A 24466-nucleotide genomic window follows, 5' to 3' on the forward strand; every position below is an offset into this window, starting at 1 on the left:
TCCAGAAGTCCTAGCAGAAGTACGCAGCCAAGTGGGAAACATAGTGCTCCATCTTGCGGGAAAGCACTGTTATCTTGTTTAACATGGCCCAGCTGCGCCTTATATCCTGTACTAAGGCAATCCCAAGTCATATTCCATTTCATAAGATGGAAATGGAATGTGCCCGTGGGGGTCATGATATATAGGTCTCCAGAGAATGGCTGTGAAAATGTACCCCTTATCCTTTTGGCCTCCTTTGTGTGTGGCTACTTGAAGCTGTGCTCAGAGTCTGAGTACACAAACCCTAATACCTTGATGAATGGCTCAAGCCTGACACAGTGGTTATGTATCTTTATTTCTGCTATATAATGTACACTGTCTGACCTGCTGAGTTTCTCCAGCATTGTGTTTGAAAACTTTTGTATTTTACTAAATAATGACTATGTACCCAGGTTCTATCATTCTCTGCTGTGTGAAAAACAGCCCTTACCTCTGCCACTGAATGTTCTCTACCGCATTATATACCTCTCACAGAAATGTTTCTGCAGAAAATACAACTCAATCAGCCAGTGGTCTACACATCACATTCATGAAATCCTACAGGAGGAGATGGTGCATCCTGTTATACAATTCCCCAAGCATGGGATATTTTATTTGTCATATCACCAGAAACCTTTAACAAGCACCATGTTTATGTGCTGCTGGTAATGGGAAGAACCCACCCTGCCAGATCCATCATGCATTCAGTCTCAATTCCACCACACACAGCCCTTGAGATAACTGCCTGTGAATTATACCATGGAAGCACAGAGATAAATAACAACAGAAGCTGGAAGGTCATCATCTTAGTGAAATGCACACATTGGTTTGCCTGCCCCTCTCAATTTTTTTATTTTATTTAGACCATCAGTACATTAACAGCTCTTCTGGCTAACAAGTCAGTGCTGCCCAAATACCCCAATTAACCTACAATCCCTGTAAGCTTTGAAGAGTGGATGGAAACTGGAGAACACTGAGGAAGCTCACGCAGACATGGGAAGATCGTACAGACAACGCCAGATTCGAACCCAGTTCACTGGTGCTGTAATAGTGTCGTGCTTGTTTCAGAGCAGGAAGCTGCCTGCATCTGCTTTCTGCCAGCCTGCACTTCCAAAATGCAGGAGTACTTGCTGGGGGGTGGGGCAACAAAGTGAAACTTGGTGTAGCCATCACAAAATGTCTATGGCGGGGGGTGGGTGAAATCAGTCTGGGCTCCTGCCATCATTGATGGAGTGGGCTACCTTACTGCCTCAGCACAGTATCCTCATTGGTCTTAAACTTCCATTGAACTATACCCACACTCAGCACCAAAAACCATCTATGCACTTTCATCAACAGTGGAGCAGAAACCAACACACAAGTAAAAATAAAACACACCCTGAAAATTTAACTGAACTGCCAATAAACAGGCTATATCCCAATGTCAATAGGGCACAAGGATGTTAGCAGGACTGGAGGGCTTGAGTTTTTCACCCTGGAGCACAGGGAGGGTTTATAGATAGATATCAATATAGATGTAATTGGGAGAGGCATAGATAAATTGAAGTCTTTTCCCCAGGGGAGGAGTTTCTAAACCTAAACAGCCCAAGTTTAAGATGAGAGAAGAAAGATTTTAAAAAGCACCCATTGGGCATATTTTTCCACAGAGGGATGAGCTGCTGGAGGAAGTAGAAGAGGTGGTTGCAATTATGACATTTTAGAAGACTTTGGGACAGGTTGATGGTTAGGAAAGGTTTGGAAGGACTTGGGCAACTTGGTTAGCAGGTCCGAGTTGGGCCAAAGAGCCCATTTCTGTGCTTGTACTCCACCTATTCCCCTCATCCTTTCCCTATACCCACTCTAAAATCTTGCCCAAAATAACAATTTCCCCAAAACCAAGTATTGTGATCACGTGGATCTTGGTTTGGAGATGGATATTAGGCAGAATCAACCCTATTTCAGGTTGTGCAGGACTAACAATCCAATCCCCCCCGAACTCAGTTCTCCATCTGACCACTTAGTACAATTTCCCCATCTTCTTAATTAATTTAACTTTAATCTATTTAAGATCCTTACTGAAGATTCTCCAATCAGGCAGCTTATTATGCAGTTGGAAAGGTATCAGCGACCAAAGAGAGAGGCTGATAGTAAAACATTCCTGCTCCTTCCACTGTAAGTTGGATCAGCACTTTTCACTGGTCTGTGGAACAAAACAGAAAGAACATGAATGAGTGACACTGCTTATTGAGATACAGGCTGTTGAATTGTTAGGCTGCTAGGGGGAGCTCCAGAGTCCATTCTCAAACACAGATGAAAACTCCTCCAATCAGCTGTGGACCACACTGCAAGCAAATGATGTTTGTACAAGTCAATAACAACTTGTACAAACAAGGTGCTGACCTCCTTCACAAACTTCTTAAACAGGTTAGGCTATTCTAGGTTGTTACCACTGAGATTTTGAAGAGTACGAGGGGAATGAATTAAAACACTCAAGAACTGGAGGGGTTTTGAAGAATAGGTGGTGGTGGAGAAGCTGTTTCCTCTTGAGGGAAAATGTTTAAATACACTGATGTATCCATTTAAGACAGAGATGGCAAACATGTTTCACTCACTGAATATTTAAAGAGAAAAGTAAATACATTCTTGATCAGTAAGGGGGTGGAAATATACCTGGGTGCTGCAAGTGAAAAGTTAAGTTTACAATAAGTTTACTCAGCCATGACCTGAGTAAACTGCAGAGCAGGACCAAGGGAGGAGTGGTTGGCTTCCGCTTTTAATTTGGATGTGTGTGCACCTTCCAAATGACCAGCACTGAGTTGTTAGATCTTCCTGAGACACTCCCACATCTGATGGGACGGCAAAGGACAGTAAATAACTACAGAGCCATGCCCCAGAATAAGCCACCACTAAAGGGGCCCAAGGGAGAGGCAAAAGAAGCATGAAAACGTGTGTGAACTTGGGATGGGAATAGCGTAATCTACAAACCACGATCTGAACGTTTCTATACGCAAACCTCTCACTAGCTAGTTTCATCCCACATCAGAGTTAAGTTTACAATAAGATCAGCCATGATCTGATTGAACTGTCAAGCAGGACCAAGGGAGAAGTGGTTGGCTTCTGCTCTTAATTCTGAAGTGAATATACCTTCAAAATGACCAGTAGAGAGGACTCAATATTTGTCACCTTGTCAAATAAATTTCCAGCACATTACTAAATATGCCAATTGATACCAGGCATCTCAAGGTTTGTTAGTGTAACCTACAGTTGCCAGCAAGACATTCCAACATACTTCTATAACAAGGGGATAACAAGATATCCAATACCAAACATCCAAACAAGGTCATAAATGAAAAGCAGCTTGATGAATGCCTTTGGAATTATTTTGGATCTCGGGTAGAAAAGTATGGAGACGATGGTTCCATTTCAGGAGGACTCTTAAGGTATTTTGAGTTTCATTAATAAATCATGAGAATGGTGAGACTTACCAACACAAAGAATGGCCGTAAAGTTAAAAAGGAATGATCTACTCAAAGTGAAGTGCAGCACAGAAGAAAGGAAATGAGGATAAGAGCTGATGAATGAAGGAGGTTGGAAGTATGTGAAACACAATTGTTGGCATAGCCCAGATGGGTTAAATGGCCCAGGTGTCCTGGGAAATCAATCTAAAAGGTCCTTCAGATTTGGGTGAAGAAAAATCATAGTAATGTTTCAAACCAGCCACAATTCTACATCCAAAACTTTAACTTGTCCTTTCACTCTCACCTGCGATGAGTTACTTTGAAAATAGCCGAGGGGAAATTCTTGAATTGAAATAATGATCTCATCACCTCAGGACATCCCAAAGAACCACACAAGCAATGAAGCACAATTTGAAGTATAGTCTCTGTTATAATATATTTCCCGTACTTTGAAGTGCAGGAACTATTGGCATGTGGAAAGAAAGTCTCATTACATTGTTCAGGTTTTTTTGGCGATGGATGTCGGGTTGGAATTTTGGCCCCAGGATCAGCCCTTGCTCTTCTAAATTAATATTTGTAGGATTTTTGCATATTCATGATTTTCATACAAAGAAATAAAAACACACAGAAAAGCTGGAACTCAGCCGATCTCAGTGTCCATTAGGAGGTAAAGCCATATTACCGGCATTTTCAGGCCTGTGCCCTTTTTGATTGTGTTTTTGCTACAATCAGCATCTGCAGACTTTTTTGTTTCACATCCAAAAAAAAAGCCCGTATAATGTAGCAAAATCTCTACTACTTTTTGGAGTGCTTGCACCTTTCAAAGATTCCTTGTTCCTCCAGTACTAACTACCCCACTAACAACCCAGTCTTCACTCCAACATTCTCCTCTCTCAGTTCTGAGCTCCCACAATTATGCCCTTCAGTCTTCTTCCTCTGATGTCAATGTATTCCTCATTTTTCCTCCTCTAACTGTACAGATCTCACAATGTTCCACCTTAGTATCAATACATATTGATTCAGGAGAAAGTGCTACAATCTGTTGTAACCAAATTGGCTGCTTCATCAGGAACGATTAGAAAGCCTAATGGCATCAGGTTATATCCAGATAGACTTTGTTATTGTCCAGGTAAGGGATGGCAAAAGGCTCTTTCAGGTGGCCTGAACATCCCCATTGTAAAGCCGCATATTCTCCCTCCCATGCGGCTAAACACATACTCACCTGAATGCTCCGAAATTGCCTTCGAGGTGCCGACACCAACCTTCCTCGGGGAGGGATAATCGGCAGATCGCCGGGCTCCGCCAAGGCACCTGAATGTGCAGCCATTATAAGCGACTGCCTAGGGGCGGGCTGATGACTATCAGCCGGCAACCCAACACCCTGCTGCCTGACAGCCCCCTGCCATACGACCTGACAGGCACACTCCCCGCTGCCTGACAGACCCTCCCCTATTGGGGAGGGGGAGGTCGGCGGTATTTTGGGGCAGGGGCGGCCAGTGAGGGACAGTCAGGGCAGGGGCGGCTGGTGTGGGCTGTCACAGCTCGGCTGGCCGCTCCAGCACCGGGGCCGCTCTCTGTGGCTCAAAATACGGCATAGTAATGGCCGTCTTCCCTACCCATCAACCCCCACGCAGCTGGAACTGTGTGGGAAACACAGAGCAATTCTACCTGTGTAGGGGATGATGGGTAGGGAAGACGGCCATTGCTATGCCGCATATTTATGACGGTGGCGCAGCGGCACCAATCGCCCCACTTCCATCAGATCCGGAGGCACTTCGAAGCGACTCTGGATATGAATGGGCCCTTTCAGGTGGACCAGGCAACGCTGAAGTAGCCTTTTAGTGTTGCCATCTGAAAAGTGAGTCTGCAGGTTAAGATCAGCTCCTGCTGCCACCCTCAAGGTCCACCTGAAAGAGCTTAAAGATATCCGGTACCGCACGGATGGCAGTCTCTTCAATCTGAGGCGCCTGAAAGCTCACACCAAGACACAAGAGCAACTTGTCCGTGAACTACTCTTTGCAGAAGATGCTGCTTTAGTTGCCTATTAAGAGCCAGCTCTTCAGCGCTTGACATCCTGTTTTGAGAAAACTGCCAAAATGTTTGGCCTGGAAGTCAGCCTGAAGAAAACGGAGGTCCTCCATCAGCCAGCTCCCCACCATGACTACCAGCCCCCCCCACATCTCCATCGGGCACACAAAACTCAAAACGGTCAACCAGTTTACCTATCACGGCTGCACCATTTCATCGGATGCAAGGATCGACAAAGAGATAGACAACAGACTCGCCAAGGCAAATAGCGCCTTTGGAAGACTACACAAAAGAGTCTGGAAAAACAACCAACTGAAAAACCGCACAAAGATAAGCATATACAGAGCCGTTGTCATACCCACACTCCTGTTCGGCTCCGAATCATGGGTCCTCTACCGGCATCACCTACGGCTCCTAGAACGCTTCCACCAGCGTTGTCTCCGCTCCATCCTCAACATTCATTGGAGCGACTTCATCCCTAACATCGAAGTACTCGAGATGGCTGAGGCCGACAGCATCGAATCCACGCTGTTGAAGATCCAACTGCGCTGGGTAGGTCACGCCTCCAGAATGGAGGACCATCGCTTCCCCAAGATCGTGTTATATGGCGAGCTCTCCACTGGCCATCGTGTCAGAGGTGCACCAAAGAGGTACAAGGACTGCCTAAAGAAATCTCTTGGTGCCTGCCACATTGACCACCGCCAGTGGGCTGATATCGCCTCAAACCGTGCATCTTGGCGCCTCACAGTTCGGCGGGCAGCAACCTCCTTTGAAGAAGACCACAGAGCCCATCTCACTGACAAAAGGCAAAGGAGGAAAAACCCAACACCCAACCCCAACCAACCAATTTTCCCCTGCAACCGCTGCAACCGTGTCTGCCTGTCCCGCATCGGACTTGTCAGCCACAAACGAGCCTGCAGCTGACGTGGACATTTACCCCTCCATAAATCTTCATCCGCGAAGCCAAGCCAAAGAAGAAAGACATATGCATCATGACGGAATCTAACAATTATTGGACCATCCTCTGCTAAGCCAATATTAACACATTCACCAACCTGGCTCATAAACAGCAATGGCATCAAAACTGTTGTTGAAGGAAACAGAATATTAAAGAACTCAATGAACCTGCTAAGAAAGTCCCATTATACACTGTAAATGATTCACAGTCAATCCATTAACTCCCAACCAGTAGAATGCATAGAACATCCATAGTGTCTCATTCATCCTGATTAGCATAACTAGTACTGATGAAAAGACTCTCAGACTTTTGGTTTCCCAGCAAACATCAAAACAGGTTTTATAAAAGTGAGCAGAAGGCCTAAAGCTGAACAATGCAAGGCTGAACGCACTACTGTAACACATGGGGAAAAACATAGGCAATTGCAGACCAAAGTTTAACAAAGCCCCATGAGCTAAATAACACACGCTGGGTGAAAGTTCAGAAAGATCCAACAACCACTTACATTAATTAGCCACTGTAAATTGCCCCGAGTGCTTAAGTTAGAGATGGAATCTGTGAAGAGTTGATGGGAATGTTGGGACAATAAAATGAGATTCTGGCTTGATGGTTGACATGGGCTCTGTGAGCCAAAGGCCTGATTCCAGACGATGAGACTGATTAGATACTTGATCAAATTAAGAAACAATGAAATTAATTCATTAAATTTCTCACCAATTTCATTCAATGTTTAAACTTTGTTGCTTTGAATTTATCTAATCATAACTGCAATGGATGGACAAGTTTTCATGAATTGATTGGATAGAATGGGTTCAGTAAATACAATTAGACTGAGAGAAACTCGATAGGTGTTTTCACTGCAAACACAGCATCTGCAGCCTAAGTGCTATTTTTCTCCATTCCCCATCTCCTTTGGCACAGATGTGATAAATTCTACTAATCCCTTATCACATCCAATTAACACCTTTTGTTGGTCTGGATTCCTCCCCCATTGTTTGAATTCTGAGACTTTCTGATATACCCTACTTCTGCCTTTTCCTTGAAGAGGTTTCAGGCCTGTAACATTGGCAATACACCTTTTACACTTTCTACACTGGAAACCACATTATTGCCGTTCTGGAAGCCGGCTTGCTTGTTCACACAAAACAGAAGAAAAATTGAGTTGGTGAATCCTTTTCACAGCATGCCAGCCCGGCTTCTTGAAGCAAAAGAGGCAGGGCATGTAGTACAGCCCCACTTCGCCTCTGACGCTACCTACCTTGGCAAATAGAAGCCAGGCAAATTCAGGCCCCCCTCCCCCCGCCCCTCAATCCACCTTGGACGAGATCATACAGATAGGCGAAGTGTTCGAAAGGCAGATAATACCCAGCTTGAATCCTCTGTCTTGTATAGATGTCTAATAGACCAGCTGAGTTCCTCTAGCATTTCAGTGTTTTATTATTTTAAATACAAGAAGATTCCACAAATCTGTAGAAATCACTCTGGTCTGAATATATTTCAGGGAACCCATCTGTACTAGCAGCTTCCAGTGAAAAGGATCAAGGGCAGATTATGACTTGCCCATCATCCCCTTTCACAAACAACCTCTTCCAAACCAAGCCCCACTAATACTTCACAGCTCATCACCAATCCCCTTCAAGAACGATTTCAAAAATATGCCGATGTGAAACTGACAAACACGAGGAGAACAGGTGCAGTTAATGTGGATAAGCATGGAGTTATCCACTTCTGTAGGTTATAAGGGAAAGCAGCGTAACACTTCAATGTGACAATTTAGAAAATGCCCATTGTAACATGTGCATTCTTGAAACCAAGCGCACATATGAAGCAAGCAGTTAACAAGGCACATGGTGGTTGCTCATCTCAATGCAAAAGGTTGGGTATAGAGCAGCATACATCTTACTACAATTCTACTTGGTACGGCCACAAATGGAGTATTGTGTGCAGTTGTGGTCTCCTGACTTAGGGAAAGATCTATTCTCCAATGAAAATGCCTGATGAAGGTTCATCAGATTGATTGCTGGCAATGGTATGTTGTATGAGATTAGGTTTATATTCAATAAAGTTTAAAAGAATGAAAGGGGACTCACTAAATTCTGACCGTCTCGTTAGAATGCAGGGAGGCTGTTTTTCCTGGATGAGATGCTAGATCAACTAATCTCAGGATGAAGGAAAGACAAAGGAAAACATTAAAGAGAAATTTCTTCACTTTAAACCTCGAAAATTCTCTACCAGAGATGGCAGTGAATGCCAAGCTGCCATATTTACTAATATGGAATAAGACTAATTTCTCACCACAAAAGACATCAAAGAGTATGGACCAATAGCAATATGACATCTAGACAGAGGATCAACCATTCAGCCTGTTCTGAGAAGTAGAACTCCTATTTCCCATGTTTAAAGAGGACTGGAGACACAAGATGCAGGGTCTTGACCCGAAATATCGATAATTCCTTCTCCTCCCCCCCACCCCAATTTGCTGGGTTCCTCCATCAGGACAACTTACTGGTCTTGTATTAATGGCATCAATATGTGTCAATAATCCCAATTCTGGCACACTCAGATTTTGGCTGGTTCAAACAGGTAGTGTGATATGGTGTGGCAGTTAGTGCAACGCTGTTACAGTGTGAGCAATCGGGGACAGGGTTTGAATCTTGCGCTGTCTATAAAGAGTTGGTACGTTCTCTCTGTGCACTTCCCCCAGGGGCTCTGGTTTCCTCCCACCATTGGAAATGTACCTGAGGTTGTAGGTCAATTGGGTGGCACAGGCTTGTATGTATATCTAAATGTCTAAACATTCCCTCTTGCATTTCACCCCAATCCTCTCAGCCACTCTTGCAGTTGGCAAACAGTAAAAGGGGTTCCTTCCTGATAGATTCATCCAGATGATTAGTAACAGGTACAATTACTATGGCCAATAAAGAAAAGAGGCAGGAACCTAGATTCCTTCTATCCAAACTTTTCTCCTTGTCTCTGAAGGGCAAATCTAAGCAGAAATAGAAATTCAAACACTTGATGACTGAAACACCAGTGAACACTTCTTTTCTGAGTGGCAAATATTCACATGTCAGCCATCTAGAGATAGCATACGCAACCAACAACAAATTGTGTCTTAACTGCACCTTTAATGTAGAAACAATCTTCCAAGACAGACAAGAGCCCAACTGGCAAAATTGGACACCAAGCTGCCCAAGGAGATATTGCTACAGATGACAAGATTAAATGATCACAGATCCAATATATGTTAAAAGCAATAAAAAGATTGAGAAAAATTTAACAGGAGAGAAAAATTTAACAGGAAATTTAACAGGGGGGGGGGGGGGAGGGTGCAAGTGGGACATGAACAGAGACTCTCAACCTGTGGTCTGTAAACCACTAGTGGAAAAGGAAATTCTCAAAGAATTTTCCAACCAAAACAAAAACGCAGTTAGTGATCTGGGCTCCTCCATGTTTATTACAAGTAGCTTTCAGCAAATAAAAGGAAAACTCAAGGTGACCTGTGGGTGAAAGAAGTTGAGAATTACCAACTTTTTATGGAATCCAGAGCCAGAAGAAAACATGCCTGTCAATGACAGAGCAAGTGAAGGAATAAGCAATCCATGTCTTGCAAACATAATGCAATGTGGAAACACACAGGCCCTACCTAGTTCTTGGGCACTGTGGGCTTTGGTACATAAATGCTGCCCACAACAGCACTTGTACCAGTTCTTTTCACACTCTCACTGACTCAGGTTGAGCTATGAGTAAGATGACACGAATGATTTTTATAAATCAATCACTACCAACAGTGTAACTGTGACCCATCCTCCCATCTCACTGCAGACAAATGAGAGCATCTTAGCCTAGAAAGCCTTAAGATGGGAACTCAAGTTATTTTTACCCATGCTGAGATCAAGACAAAGTTGAAAATGGGGCAGCCAGTAAAGTAAGCAGGGTCAGAGAGAGCAAGAGAAAGACAAAGACTTGATGCCATAGAGCCAGAAACTCATTTTCAACATTTTTAAATTGAAGTTGTGGGTTCCTTTCAGTAAAGCCAAATGCCTGCACATCCACATGTTTGAAAGCTCGGATATCTTTCCTGGGACTTGTTTTGAATAGAGTGCTTCCTAAGTAACCACATAACACCCATCAGGTCAATAGCCAGAGTGTATCCGCACCATTAATGCAAACCAACCAGTTCGTTCACAGTTCATCTCTTCATTTCCTAATTAGTACAATAATTGCACTTCACTGGTTCAAACTCGATTGGAGACATTCTGGGACAGAGAAACCCAAGTTCTTGTTTTATTGGAGTGTGGTGATATAACCACTACAATGGCCACACTCCTACCATCCGACTGCAGGGGGAAACCACTGAACCTGCAGGTAGGCAACCTGGGATGCTGGCCCCACTTGCCAGCTGCCAATCACCAGCCCGTATATAATCAGCCGGCCCCTTCAGGAGATAGTCAGATGTGGAGCCAGCAAAGATTCTAAGTTTAAGACTGTTGTACAGTCTGCGGACTTTGCATCAGAATTATTCGCACAGCAGTGCTCACATGAAACAAACTGAGAACCTGAAGGGACTCAGCAAGTCAGGCCGCATCCATGGAAAGAAATGGACACTGTTTCAGAGAGGGACCTTTTTTAGTTTAATTTGCTTTGTGCTCATGGGCATTTCAGATGTAACTTAGTTTGGCAGTTGTTCTGTATTGTTTATTGCTTTGCTAATATTGAAAACGTTTCCAGTGACAAATTTTGAGATTGATTCCAACATTGAAAGCCCCAACTTGATCAGTGCAATCCCCATATCTAATGAAAATAGGTTGCTTCTAAATAAAAGAATGTTCTGAGAACAATGGATGCAGATCAGCTGGCACCAACTCACTGGGGACCAGACCTGTGGGCAGCAACTCCCAGGTGTATAGTTTCGCAGGCGACCACATTTAGTGAAGAGGATTCCCAGAGGGATTGGAGTCAGTGTGGAAATTGGGGGGGGGGGATTGTATTTTATGGCATGTAACAATTACTTACTGTTGTGTCACATACTATGCTGCAAACAGGTTTGCATTTTTAAAGCAGGAAACTTGGCGAACAAAATACTTACAATGGATTTTTTTGGTAAATGGGCCACAAAGTCAGGCCCATAATGCAGAGCCCAAAACCAGCTCTGGGCCTGTTCAATCAGGCCCAGCCTCACACAAGTGATTCACAGGAATTTTTATGCAAATTTTCATTCAGGCCAGTCATTATTTACAGATGGAAGTCTGTCCTAACAAGAACTCCCTCATAAAAGGCACCAATCACAAAGTTTCTGTGTAATTTCAAACAGCTCCGGTTTATTCAGCAGGGAAGCTGTTAAATTTTCAATTAGGGGCCCAGATTGTGGAAGAGAGGTAGTAAAGAAGAAGGTGGAAGAGGGAGAGAGAGAGGGGAGGGGTGGGGGGAGGGAGAGAGAGAGGGGAGAGGTGGGGGGGAGGGAGAGAGAGAGGGGAGAGGTGGGGGGAGGGAGAGAGAGAGGGGAGAGGTGGGGGGGAGGGAGAGAGAGAGGGGAGAGGTGGGGGGGGAGGGAGAGAGAGGTGGGGGGAGGGAGAGAGAAGGGGGGAGAGGTGGGGGGAGGGAGAGAGAGGGGAGGTGGGGGGGAGGGAGAGAGAGGGGAGGTGGGGGGAGGGAGAGAGAGGGGAGGTGGGGGGGAGAGAGAGGGGGAGGTGGGGGGAGAGAGAGAGGGGGGGAGGTGGGGGGAGAGAGAGGGGGAGGTGGGGGGAGAGAGAGGGGGAGGTGGGGGGAGAGAGAGGGGGAGGTGGGGGGAGAGAGAGAGGGGGAGGTGGGGGGAGAGAGAGGGGGAGGTGGGGGGAGAGGGGGAGGTGGGGGGAGAGGGGGAGGTGGGGGGAGAGGGGGAGGTGGGGGGAGAGGGGGAGGTGGGGGGAGAGGGGGAGGTGGGGGAGAGAGAGGGGGAGGTGGGGGGGAGAGAGGGGGAGGTGGGGGGGAGAGAGGGGGAGGTGGGGGGGAGAGAGGGGGAGGTGGGGGGGAGAGAGGGGGAGGTGGGGGGAGAGAGGGGGAGGTGGGGGGGAGAGAGGGGGAGGTGGGGGGGAGAGAGGGGGAGGTGGGGGGGAGAGAGGGGGAGGTGGGGGGGAGAGAGGGGGAGGTGGGGGGGAGAGAGGGGGAGGTGGGGGGGAGAGAGGGGGAGGTGGGGGGGAGAGAGGGGGAGGTGGGGGGGAGAGAGGGGGAGGTGAGGGGGGAGAGAGGGGGAGGTGGGGGGAGAGAGAGGGGGAGGTGGGGGGGAGAGAGAGGGGGAGGTGGGGGGGAGAGAGAGGGGGAGGTGGGGGGAGAGAGAGAGGGGGGGAGGTGGGGGGAGAGAGAGAGAGGGGGAGGTGGGGGGAGAGAGAGGGGGAGGTGGGGGGAGAGAGAGGGGGAGGGGGGGAGAGAGAGGGGGAGGTGGGGGGGAGAGAGAGGGGGAGGTGGGGGGAGAGAGAGGGGGAGGTGGGGGGAGAGAGAGGGGGAGGTGGGGGGAGAGAGAGGGAGAGAGGGGGGGAGGTGGGGGGAGAGAGAGGGGGAGGTGGGGGAGAGAGAGGGGGAGGTGGGGGAGAGAGAGGGGGAGGTGGGGGAGAGAGAGGGGGAGGTGGGGGAGAGAGAGGGGGAGGTGGGGGAGAGAGAGGGGGAGGTGGGGGGAGAGAGAGGGGGAGGTGGGGGGAGAGAGAGGGGGAGGTGGGGGGAGAGAGAGGGGGAGGTGGGGGAGAGAGAGGGGGAGGTGGGGAGAGAGAGAGGGGGAGGTGGGGGGAGAGAGAGGGGGAGGTGGGGGGAGAGAGAGGGGAGGTGGGGGAGAGAGAGGGGGAGGTGGGGGGAGAGAGAGGGGGAGGTGGGGGGGAGAGAGAGGGGGAGGTGGGGGGGAGAGAGAGGGGGAGGTGGGGGGGAGAGAGAGGGGGAGGTGGGGGGGAGAGAGAGGGGGAGGTGGAGGGGAGAGAGAGGGGGAGGGGGGGGAGAGAGAGGGGGAGGTGGGGGGAGAGAGAGGGGGAGGTGGGGGGAGAGAGAGGGGGAGGTGGGGGGAGAGAGAGGGGGAGGTGGGGGGAGAGAGAGGGGGAGGTGGGGGGAGAGAGAGGGGGAGGTGGGGGGAGAGAGAGGGAGAGAGGGGGGGAGAGAGAGGGAGAGAGGGGGGGAGGTGGGGGAGAGAGAGGGGGAGGTGGGGGAGAGAGAGGGGGAGGTGGGGGAGAGAGAGGGGGAGGTGGGGGAGAGAGAGGGGAGGTGGGGAAGAGAGAGGGGGAGGTGGGGGGAGAGAGAGGGGGAGGTGGGGGGAGAGAGAGGGGGAGGTGGGGGGAGAGAGAGGGGGAGGTGGGGGGAGAGAGAGGGGGAGGTGGGGGGAGAGAGAGGGGAGGTGGGGGAGAGAGAGGGGAGGTGGGGGGAGAGAGGGGAGGTGGGGGGAGAGAGAGGGGAGGTGGGGGGAGAGAGAGGGGAGGTGGGGGAGAGAGGGGGAGGTGGGGGGAGAGAGGGGGAGGTGGGGGGAGAGAGAGGGGGAGGTGGGGGGAGAGAGAGGGGGAGGTGGGGGGGAGAGAGAGGGGGAGGTGGGGGAGAGAAAATGAATAGAGTGAGAATAGGCAAAGGAGTGGAGGAGTCAGAAATGTAGAAAAAAGGGATGGGACATAATGCAGGAAAATCAGTCTCAGATGTGAGAAGGGATACAAAGTTAAGGAAATTGGAAGAGACTATTTGAAATCAGCATCAACTGAACATAATTCAACAGTCACAATTCGAAATTCCTGAAGCTTTTATCAATCACACCATGATCATTAAAATCCTGACTGTTAGATGCATGGATGCTGCTGTTCCTCCCCCTCTTTCCACTCCCCCCCCCCACCCAAGCTTAAATTCTCAGGTGTATAACATTTCCTCAGTTGTGGAAGAAAGGGTGACATGAAGCTGATGTGTGCTGTTTAAATTGATTTTACTATATCTTACACACTTAGATGTACATACAGACATGCAGCACAGTAACAGGCCATTTTGTCCCATGTCTCCCAATTAAGCCAATTAACTTACAACCCAGGTACATCTTTGAACAGTGGATGGAAACCGGAGTACCTGGAGCAATCCCATGCAGTCACGGGGAGAACGTACAAACTCCTTTCAGACAGCACTAAATTTGAACCCAAGTCTTACTTTGAGGGAAAGGGTCAATCTAAAGGGGGATATTGAGAGCCTGGGAGGTCCAAGAAGAAGAGCCAGATAGAGATTGCCATTCCTCTCCCATTGGCACTCCAGAGACAGAAGGGCAAAGGCCAGTGACTTGCTGGTAACTCTATTGGTAATACAAACGATGGCGCCAGCTTTATCTGTTCAGGGGACACAATTCACACTGCTACGTAAGAATATCAGAATCCTCACACCAATCAAAACTCGGTTAAAAGCTTCTCTGAAAAGATCCCACTTACCAGCTTTTCATCCTCACAAGCCTTTCTCTCAGATTCAAATCAAGAGCCTTCTAATTGGTGATTCTAACTGGCTTGTTATTTCAAACTCTAAATGTCAGACCAGCTGCCAAAAGTTCAAAGTGAAGTTTTCTAAAGTTTGGTTAAATTTAGTTCAGTCTAATTGTGAGGTGCAGTGCAGCCATTGTTTATATTTGACAATGGCTGCATTGACAAAAACCATTGGGCCAAACCTATCAGTTGCAAAGTTCATGTTCCACACAAGTCTATCCTGAACTTATTTCATCTCATCTTACTAGTGTAGATCCTCCTATTGCTTTCTTCATGTTTACTTAATTTCTCCTTAAACATATCTGTACTACACCTCAATAGTTCCTTGCTCTAGCAAGTTCCACATTCACACCACCCTTCAGGTTTAAGGTGTGAAATATTATGGCTTGGGCGCTCAGCTGACTCCAGTAACTACCTCCCAACATTTTGGATCTATTAATTATTTATAATTTCGAATGGCCTGCCCATGGTCCTTTCAATGGAAACAATTTGTGGTTCTGAGTCAATGGATAATGTCTGAACTATTTTGTATGCAATGCATGGGGGATAAAAAAGTGCTTTAACATTTAATACTTTGATTTGAGTCATTTTGATGGCTCCCATATTTGTCATGATAGGATAACCCTCTTTACCACTGCACAAATTGGAAGATTACATGTCTGAAATTAGCAATTTCCACTCTTCATTTTGTTCAAGGCTTTGTTTATTGCAATTTAAGGTGGTACACTATGTGATAAGTGTAAAATTTTTGAAGCTTCATTGATTCATGTGTTTTGGGAGTGCCCCAATATAGAAAATAGTTGGGAAAATATTTTCCAAACTTTATCAATGATTTTTAAGATCAAAATAGAACCATGCCCTTTAATTGCTTGGTTTATTTTTTTTCTTGCGAACCAGAGATACTTCTGTTTGCAACCCAACAGAAAGTTTTAGCTTTAACCATGTTGAAAGGATGACGAACAATTTTAATGAAATGGAAAGATGACTCTTCACCTACTCATACACAGTGGTTACATGATGTTATGTCCTATTTAACTTTGGAAAAAATTAGATACAACATTAAAGATAAAAAGTTTCAATTTGTCAAGGTGTAGGCCCATTCATGTACTTTTCAGCATGTTTAAGCCACCTGTCAACTGCAATATAGACCCATTGGAAGAATTAAGAAGTTTGGGGGCTCATGGGCTCGGTGGGGGGGGGGGGGGAGATCACTATTTGATCTTTACAATTCTACAAGTTAACCCTGGTTTGAGGGAAGGGTTAAATTAGTTACATTAATTTGTTTTTTTTTCCTGAAATTAGCAAAAGGGGCCCCGCATTAACAGTGGAAAAGTGTCAATGACTGTAATAAGACAGTGATACTAATGATGTAAATGACTGTGAGCAATGAGTTAGTGGTGTGCCCAGTAGTGTTTGCTTAAAGATTTGTGGCAGTAATAATGTGAGCTCTGCAAATGAATACAGGGGTATTCGCAGTATGACCAAACCCCCACATCTGGAATGAACAATGATTAGTTTCATTATCTACTGCTCTTCCTGTGATTTATTGATTTCCCACACGTTCAATATACAAGCAATACAAGTGTATCCTAGTGCATTAACCCCACTGTCACCAACCTCAAGCCCAGTGTTGCACCACTGAATGTACAACACCCATCAGTTGCTTTCATTGCTATTACTGAAGAGCAATAGATTGGAATCCACCAGTGATCTCCGGTAAGGTACAGTGCCAAACCACTTCTCATTGACAATCAAAATGATTTCAGACACTGACCAAGTCTAGTGCAAGAATATCTTAATTTATCCCTTGGGTGCTTTTGTCTGATAATCCGGACACAGTTTGAATCTTTCTTGTGAAGTGGAACATTGCAGAGATCATACTGACAGTAAGTACATGGTACCTCCTGCATCTTCAAGCCCATCTGTCAACTGCAATACACTGATGAATACACTAAAATCAGTGTTTCTACTACGTAGTAGATTACCACCAGGGAGTGCCCAATGGCAGGATAGAATGAGCTGCAATTCCCTTGGGAAATGTCTGGGTCATAGTTCAATCCCACCCCTTTCCTCCTTTCTGTCAACCCAAAAGAGATCAGAGTTCACCATTTGGGGATTCATTGTCAATATTCCTTTCTAGTTCAGATCTCCAAACAAGACAATATTTTGAAACATGAACAAGCTCGAGCAAATGCCTTAAAAACTAGACACCGAAATGTATACTTATGCTTTAAAACCAGAAAGTCAGTCTACCAATGTCAAGGCTTTGCAGCCATTAAACTTCTGCTGGAATACCACATTAAGGTGCTCACACCATTCTGGGTCTCACCCCCAGGTTAAATTAAATACGTTTTTAATCAGATAAAGAATGAGCAACAATACAATAAATTGGCTGGGGCCTTATCTGCGGCAGCTATAAAACACTGAGCCAAAATGTACAACACACCCTGAGACGAGGATTCATTAATTCCTATAGCTCAAGAACTGACTCTCAAACCTGTACTTCAAGTTTCTCTCCCCTTTCTTTTGCACACATTCTCCAGCAGAGACTGTCATATGCTCCAAGGCCACTGCTCCCCAACAAAGGAATGATCTTACTAGTGTGATTCCAGTGGCTTGGACAGAGAGCTCAGGATTCCAGCGAGACCCCTTCCTCTCAGTCATATACCTGTGGTTTCGAGAGCAGACTTGCAGTAGTTTCTGTGCAAGGCAGTCGTGAGTCACCTGGGACAACGTGATACCTACCACAGGGCGGGACACATCTATCAGCTTGGGTTACCTAGATACGCACAAGCACTGCAGTGGCACCTCCTTCCTGCACTCCACTTTCGGTGCTTTTCTTTGCCTCCGTCCCATTTTCATTTGCTTTCTCCCTTACATTGAACTCATTGTGACCCGTTATTTCTGATTCATTCAGAACCTTTGCTCTTCCCATCCCTCAGAGCTAAGATATTTGATGCAAATAATCTATCCAATCAACACAATGGAGGGGGGAGGAAGGGGAGAGCTTTCCCCCCCCCCCACCCCACTGAGAGCGGGGGACCAGAGCGAGCTTGAGCGAGAGAGAGAGAGCGGGAGATAACAATTGGAACAGAGAGGGGCAACATAATGAGTGTGAGTGGAGGGGAAAAATATCTTTCAACTCCTCCACAGTTATTAGAGTTGGAAAGATAAGTGGGGCAATGGAAGGAAAGTAATGGAAGAGATAGAAGTGGAAAGGACAGTTAAACATGGGTGAAAGAAGAGAGAGTCAGGGAGAAAAAGGGAACAGAGTAAAAGAAGTGCATATAACTTTACTAGTGAGTGAGGCCCCTTTCATTCCACCAACCCTCCTAGGAAATGGGTAAACTTACTGGGCATGCTGCACCTTGGGAGCCTTTCCCACTGCACCATAATTTACCTGGCTCATCGGGAACCTGTGATTTTAAGAGGGCTCCTGCCTCCAGCGGTGATGTTGCGAGTTATACATCATGACCTCGCTGGAACTAAAATCCTTACTCTACAACTGAAAATTGCCCGTTTGCAAACACAAGGGTACACTTTTCTTCCCCTCTGCGGACTACACTGACCTCCTTCCCGCCACTGTGGCATCCGCATGCAGGCGCTAACATCACTAATGGTGCCTGGTAAAGTAGGTGGTCCTTTCTCACCCCCACAAGGTGATTAGTAAGTTAACTCGGCCAGGTTCTGACTCTTACCCCCATCAAGAGTCAACCCGCCCTGCCCAGTTGGGACATCTCCAACCACATGATTACCGGGTATGAACCCACTGAATTACCCGGTTCAACCCATTTGTACTTGGTGGTGTGATAGACCTAGTGGGTGGTGGCAAAAAGTAGGCCATGAGACCTTACTTGCTGGCTTCAAGAAAACAATAGCATCTCTCCTCATTCCTCTTTCCTGGGTTTGGTTTCACTTGATGTCACTTGCCTTCGGTTTCCTTTTTTTTTAAAAAAAATGTGTGACCTTAAAAAGAATGGCAAGTGGGATCTTCTGCAAAGTAAACTTGGATTTTATTTTAATCATTATTAATCTATTTTTCCCCATCTTCCAACATCTTAAATTAACTCACAAAGTAGTGCTCAAATCTCTCCCTAACCTCAACCCAATCAACATCCTCCAGCTCTACAAGCCCAAAACCCCAACCCAAGATCTGTTCCTCTAATTATGGGCTCATGTGCATCTAAAGTTTCTGTTCACCATTTCTGGTCACTCTCTCATCTGCCGGTCTAAAATTCCTTTCTAAATTATTCTCTGCTTTCGTTCTTCTGGTTGATCCTCAAAACCACCTTTTTGACTTGCCTTTTGATCCAATGCCTCTGTGTTTTGCTGCAACATTTTATTTTAGTTGCCACCCTGAGAAGAACATTTTTCTTCAGTAAGGCAGAACATAAAGCAGTTCTTGAAGATCAACACCATCCAGTTCAAATCATTTCTTGCTTGACTTCCACGCAAAGGAGTTTCTTAAGTGAGGTACAGGAGAATAACCAAGAGTAAACTGAATAATTTTGTTCTCCCTCACCTGGAACAGGAGAAGACTTTAGCTTCGTTATATATTATGCAAACTTCACCCCTTCTGAGGTTCGTCATTAAAGAAAATCCAGACTTTTTTTTTAAAATAAAAACCCTTTCTTGCACCCTATTGCAACAGTCTGACTCCAATTTTGAGGTTATGTCTCCTTGTTCTGGATTTCTCAACCAAGAGAAGTAGTTTTCCCTCGATCGAATCCTACCATAATTTTAAACACCTTGATTAAATCGCTCCATAATCTAACAAACTCAAAAGAATATATGAGTCTATTTTATATGTTCACAGTTTTAACCACTGAAACCCTGCAGAATTTTTAAAAATTCCCACTCTAATGTCCAAATAAATAAATTTAAGTCCAGTACAATATAGGTTAGATTCAAACTGATATTCATCTATACTATTAAAGCCTGGCAAATCTAATCTGACCATAATGTCTGAGGAAGTCACTAACATAGCCATTAAAGGAATGGCCACAGGGGTAGTCTACCTGAACTTTTAGGAATCATACAACATCTATTATCAAATATCAACACGTATGAACTTGGAAATAACTATGGGGAATGTGATGCGAGCTGCAACACAAAGATTCGGGATTTATGTTCTCTTGTTGGTAGGATGTGACCAGGAGCTTTTTAGCACAACACTATTACAGCGCCCGTGATTTGTGTTCGAATCTGGTGCTGTCTGCAAGGAGTTTGCACATTATGCCTGTTTCCTCCCACCCTCCAAAAGGTATAGGGTTAGTTGGTAATTTTTCCAGCAGAGGTTTCATGAGCCTGAAGGGACTTCTCCCATACTTTCACATTAATATTTATTTAAAAATAAATTCAGGATTGGATGTTGTGGGTTTCAGGTGTTCAAAAGACTTATCAAATAAAATGGATGAAGCAGGAGAGAATTACAAACAAAAGTTTGAATAGGACAATTAACAAATGCCTGACACAGTAAGATGGGAGCAGAAGGGAGACTGATGAATTAATGATGTGAATGCCAACACAGAGGCAAATGGAGCTTAGTGAGGGGAAGCGTGAATCTAGAAACATAAAACATACATTATACTGCTTTCTTAATGGTCAGGAACTGATAGTAGAGCAAACATATTTAGGGGTCTAGATGCACAAGGCGACAAGAACACTAAAGTGAGTCTTGATAGTTCTTTTCTTCCAAGTATTGATCAGATATCATCTGGAAGACAGTGCTCAGTTTGGGACACACTCCCAAAGTGATGATGCATTAGCCAAGCAGATTCGCGTGAATTATACCTGAAATAGTTGATGGGAGAGCGTGCTCATGAGAACAGGAGAAAGAGAGCATGAATGTGAGAGAGAGAAAAAATAAACTACTTCCTCTTGTTGGAGAATCCAAAACAAGACGACACTACTAAAATAAGGAACAGATTATTCAGAAGTGAAATCAAGAGCACTCCTGCGAGCAACACAAAGCAAAACAGGAGCAGGGGTGGGCCATTTGGCTATCTGGCTTGCTCACTGTTTCAATATGAACGTGGCTGACCTGGCCCAGGCCTCAATCCTTCTTCTCTGCCAGTTTCCCTTCACAAAAGGCAATGGAAATCTGGAATGCTTTCTCTCAAAATATTACAGACGATTGGAGTGCAGTTGAAACTTCAAAGACTTGAATCAATAGATTTAAGAGAGTGGGGATGCATAAATGGAGTTTATAATTTATTTAGACATACAGCTTGGTAGCAGGCTATTTCGACCCACGAGTCCATGCCACCCAATTAACCTACACCCCTAGCATATTTCAAACACTGAGGTGGTTTATAAGAGCAAGCCACAAGGCCTTCACCTGTTCTTTCTCTACCCAATGTTCCTAATTTAGAAAAGCCCACCCTGTAGCTGAACCTAGACCATAAAACCTAAAAGGCCAGTGCTTGACTTGCTCTATGTTGATCTACCTCCTCTAATTATTTGAGATAGATAGTTACTGCAAACAAGTGCACCAGCTGGGGCCTGTTCAGAGGTAGCTTTTGAAATTCTGTGTGCATAATTCTGGCCACCACCTTGTCCTTTCGGAGTACGGCGCCATCATGTCGAACTGGGTAAAAGTTAATGATGAAGCAACAATCAGGTGATCATGTTCTGGGAAAACATTCGCTGCCCCTGAACAGAGACCTTGAAAGTACTATGTCAGCAGTACCATGCATAATCTGTGCAAACAGTGGCAGTTTAGCATTCATTAGCTCCTGCCCACATTTCCCCTTTGAACACAGAATCAAATTGCACAGGTCGCCACCATTTGGGCCATGATGTTTGTGCAGGTTCTTTGAAAACATCATCCAGCTACCCAATGCCCCCTCTCAATTTCCTTTTGAAAGTTGTCGTGGACTCTCCATCTGTCCCCCTTTCAATAGGTAAACTCATTGGTAATGCATCGTTTAAAAATAAATGTTTATTTTGCTAATTTTCTTCTCGTAACTCATGTTCTTATCAACTTTGTGGTTCTAAAGACATTTAGAAAACCCATCCACATCCAACTCATGCCTTGCTTCCTTAAAACAGAGAACCAGCCACCCAGACATTCTCAGAGACACACGTTCTTCCCCATCCTCATCCTTCCCACAAACTGAGCAGAACCAGTCTCACTGACTCATGCCACAAGCAGAGTCAAAGGTCACATGGTGGCTGGGTTTTTATAGGATACTCATGAGTCTGAGGAATCCAAGCTGAATTTTAATCTTCTCTCCCCAATCTAAACCTTGATTTATAATTCCCCACGCTTTAACGTTGCCTCATTCCCTCTATCCTCCCCATCTGTAATCTCCTCCAGCCCCCAAATTCTCATAGATCTCTGCACTCCTCTGGTCTTGAGTAAATCTCCTCAATTCCACTGCTCAAGGTCATTCTGGAATTCCCTCTTAGAGCCACTCCGTCCCTCCATTTTCCTTAAAGACCCGGCAAAATGTTCTGGCCTAGCTTCTGAATGCCTCCTTTTGTGCCAGGTGTCAAATTTTATTTTAATAAAACTCTTGGGCAGAGCCGTGGGATGATTTAATACTGTAAAGAATGATTATTATTCACACACATAAGCCCACTGCTGTCCCAATTCCGTGGGTAAACTTGGCGAGACCCTCTTGGGAGCTCAGAATGCAGTGTCTACTGGGATAAACAGACGTGGTGTTCTGTATAAAGCCTCTCTCCCCTGGGGATGGCAAAGTGAGGAGGTTAATTGCTTCCGTTGGGATGATAAATGATTGTTTACAAACATTCTGGAAGCTCCCTGCCTGGCACAGTGAGAAACATGCCAACATCCTAGGACAGGAAATCAATGGCTAGTGCTTCTGAGTGGTTAAAGGCAAGTCTGGGGAGGTTAAGGAGTTCAGGGCTGCAGCTTACTGCACCCAGGTGAGAGGGTGCTTCAGGTAACACCCTACCTACTCGCTATCAACACCGGCCGACTTAGATTGTCCACAAATCCAGATTCCTTTTGCATCACTAGGCTTGTGAGGGATCTGCATGTTTTTAAACCACTAAACCTGCTACTGACCCGTTGCCTCGACAGAATTCTTACTGGGTGGGGGTGGGGGGACAGACGAGGCCAAGTGCCAGAGGTGCGAGGAGGGAGCGATGGGGCACAGGTCAGACTAGGGGATGGGTCAGCTGTGAGATGGGAGGATGGAGGCTCGGCGTGCGGGAGTGGAGGCCGGGGAGGGGGTTTACTCGATGGGGAAGCCCCTCCCAGGAGAGTACAGAGATGGGAACGATGTGGTGAGAAGCGGCGAGTCCTGCTGGGGCACGGGTCGGGCTGACACGCAGAAGGGAGGCAAGGAGAGCCTGCTGGGGGACAAATCAAGCGGAGGGGCAGGGCTTTGACAGCAACTCGGGCTGTGTTTTTGGCTGCGGCTTGTTCTGCAGGCTTCTCATTTGTTCCATAAATAGCTGCAGGGTCCCGTCACGTGGTGTGTTGGAGGAAATGCAGAATGTAATGTGATCAGTCGGTGCTGCAGCCCCTGGTCCCTCAAAGAGAGAGAGAGAGAGAGCCTCTGTGCAAGGAAAGCAGAAAACTACAATCTTAAATATCTTTTGGTTTCTCAACCCCATCTTGTGTTACTGAGAATGAACAATGAACACTGGCCCCGTCTCACAGCAATGACACGCCTTTCAATCTGGCTGCAATCATTTAAAACAGGCTCTCCCCCACCTCCCCTGCTGTAGGTGTTGCCTCTCACAGGATACACGTCTCCTCCTCCTCCTCCCCCCGCAGATACTAAATCTACGCTCCCTCCACCGCCAAGAATGCCAAATTGCAGGTCCTCTCACTGGGGCACATGTCCCATCTCCTGTGGAGCTGAGACTCACTGGGGTCGAGTCTTCTCCACTACGCAAAACGCTAATTCTTACTGAGGTACATTTCCCCCTTCGGTCTTGAGACAAAGTCTTGCTGAGATATGGTCGGCAACTTCATTACAATTAATTCGAGAACTTCTGAGGATCAGTGCCACCTCCATTTCCCAATTGTTGGAAAGAAGGTTGTTAAAATTCCTCTTTTTAATGTGGTCTTTTCTAACACTTGGTGAGTTATACTAGACTGCTTTGCGTGTGAGGGAACAAGGCTAGAGCACTAGAAATGACAGAGTGCAAGTTTCTGTGATCCAGGAAGGCAAGAACATTTTGCAGGAACTTCTCTTTCCAACATTGCTTTGCATTCTTTCCTCCCACCCCTGCCAAGAGATCTTCCTGCTTTGGTGCAGACACAAAGCCAATTTTGAGAGGACTGAACCAGGCAACATCAACCAGGTCATCTTTCAATGACCCCTGTCAGTCCTATCTTTCTGATCTCACTGGGTTACAATTCTGATGGTGCTGATCCCCCACTGGGCTACTGATCCATAGAATTCCTGATATGGTCTCACTAAGACCCTTTACAGCTTCAAGTCTTACGATGAATGTTTGCATACCATTTGCCTGCGAAGGTTAGTGGACACAGCCGAAGACATCACGGACAATACCCTCCCCACCATCAAGAACATCTGCAGGGAACACTGCCGTCGGAGAGCAGGAGCAATCATCAAGGATCCTCACCA

The 24466-nt window shown here is 46.1% G+C and overlaps 1 protein-coding gene across 6 annotated transcripts in view; it reads right to left on the reverse strand.

Moving 5' to 3' along the window:
• The window catches only part of bcl9l (bcl9 like), a 124377-nt gene that overhangs the window by 51182 nt on the left and 48729 nt on the right, over nucleotides 1-24466 (reverse strand). For 5 of the 6 annotated variants that reach the window (XM_069894682.1, XM_069894681.1, XM_069894686.1 and 2 more), the window contains exon 2: nucleotides 2074-2197. The exons of the other annotated variant lie outside the window; for it this stretch is intronic. The gene's annotated coding sequence lies outside the window, so the exon portion shown is untranslated. The remainder of the gene's footprint in view (nucleotides 1-2073; nucleotides 2198-24466) is intronic. 6 annotated transcript variants of the gene reach the window in all.

The sequence above is a fragment of the Narcine bancroftii genome, chromosome 8 (assembly GCF_036971445.1).
Source record: "Narcine bancroftii isolate sNarBan1 chromosome 8, sNarBan1.hap1, whole genome shotgun sequence".
NCBI lineage: Eukaryota > Metazoa > Chordata > Chondrichthyes > Torpediniformes > Narcinidae > Narcine > Narcine bancroftii.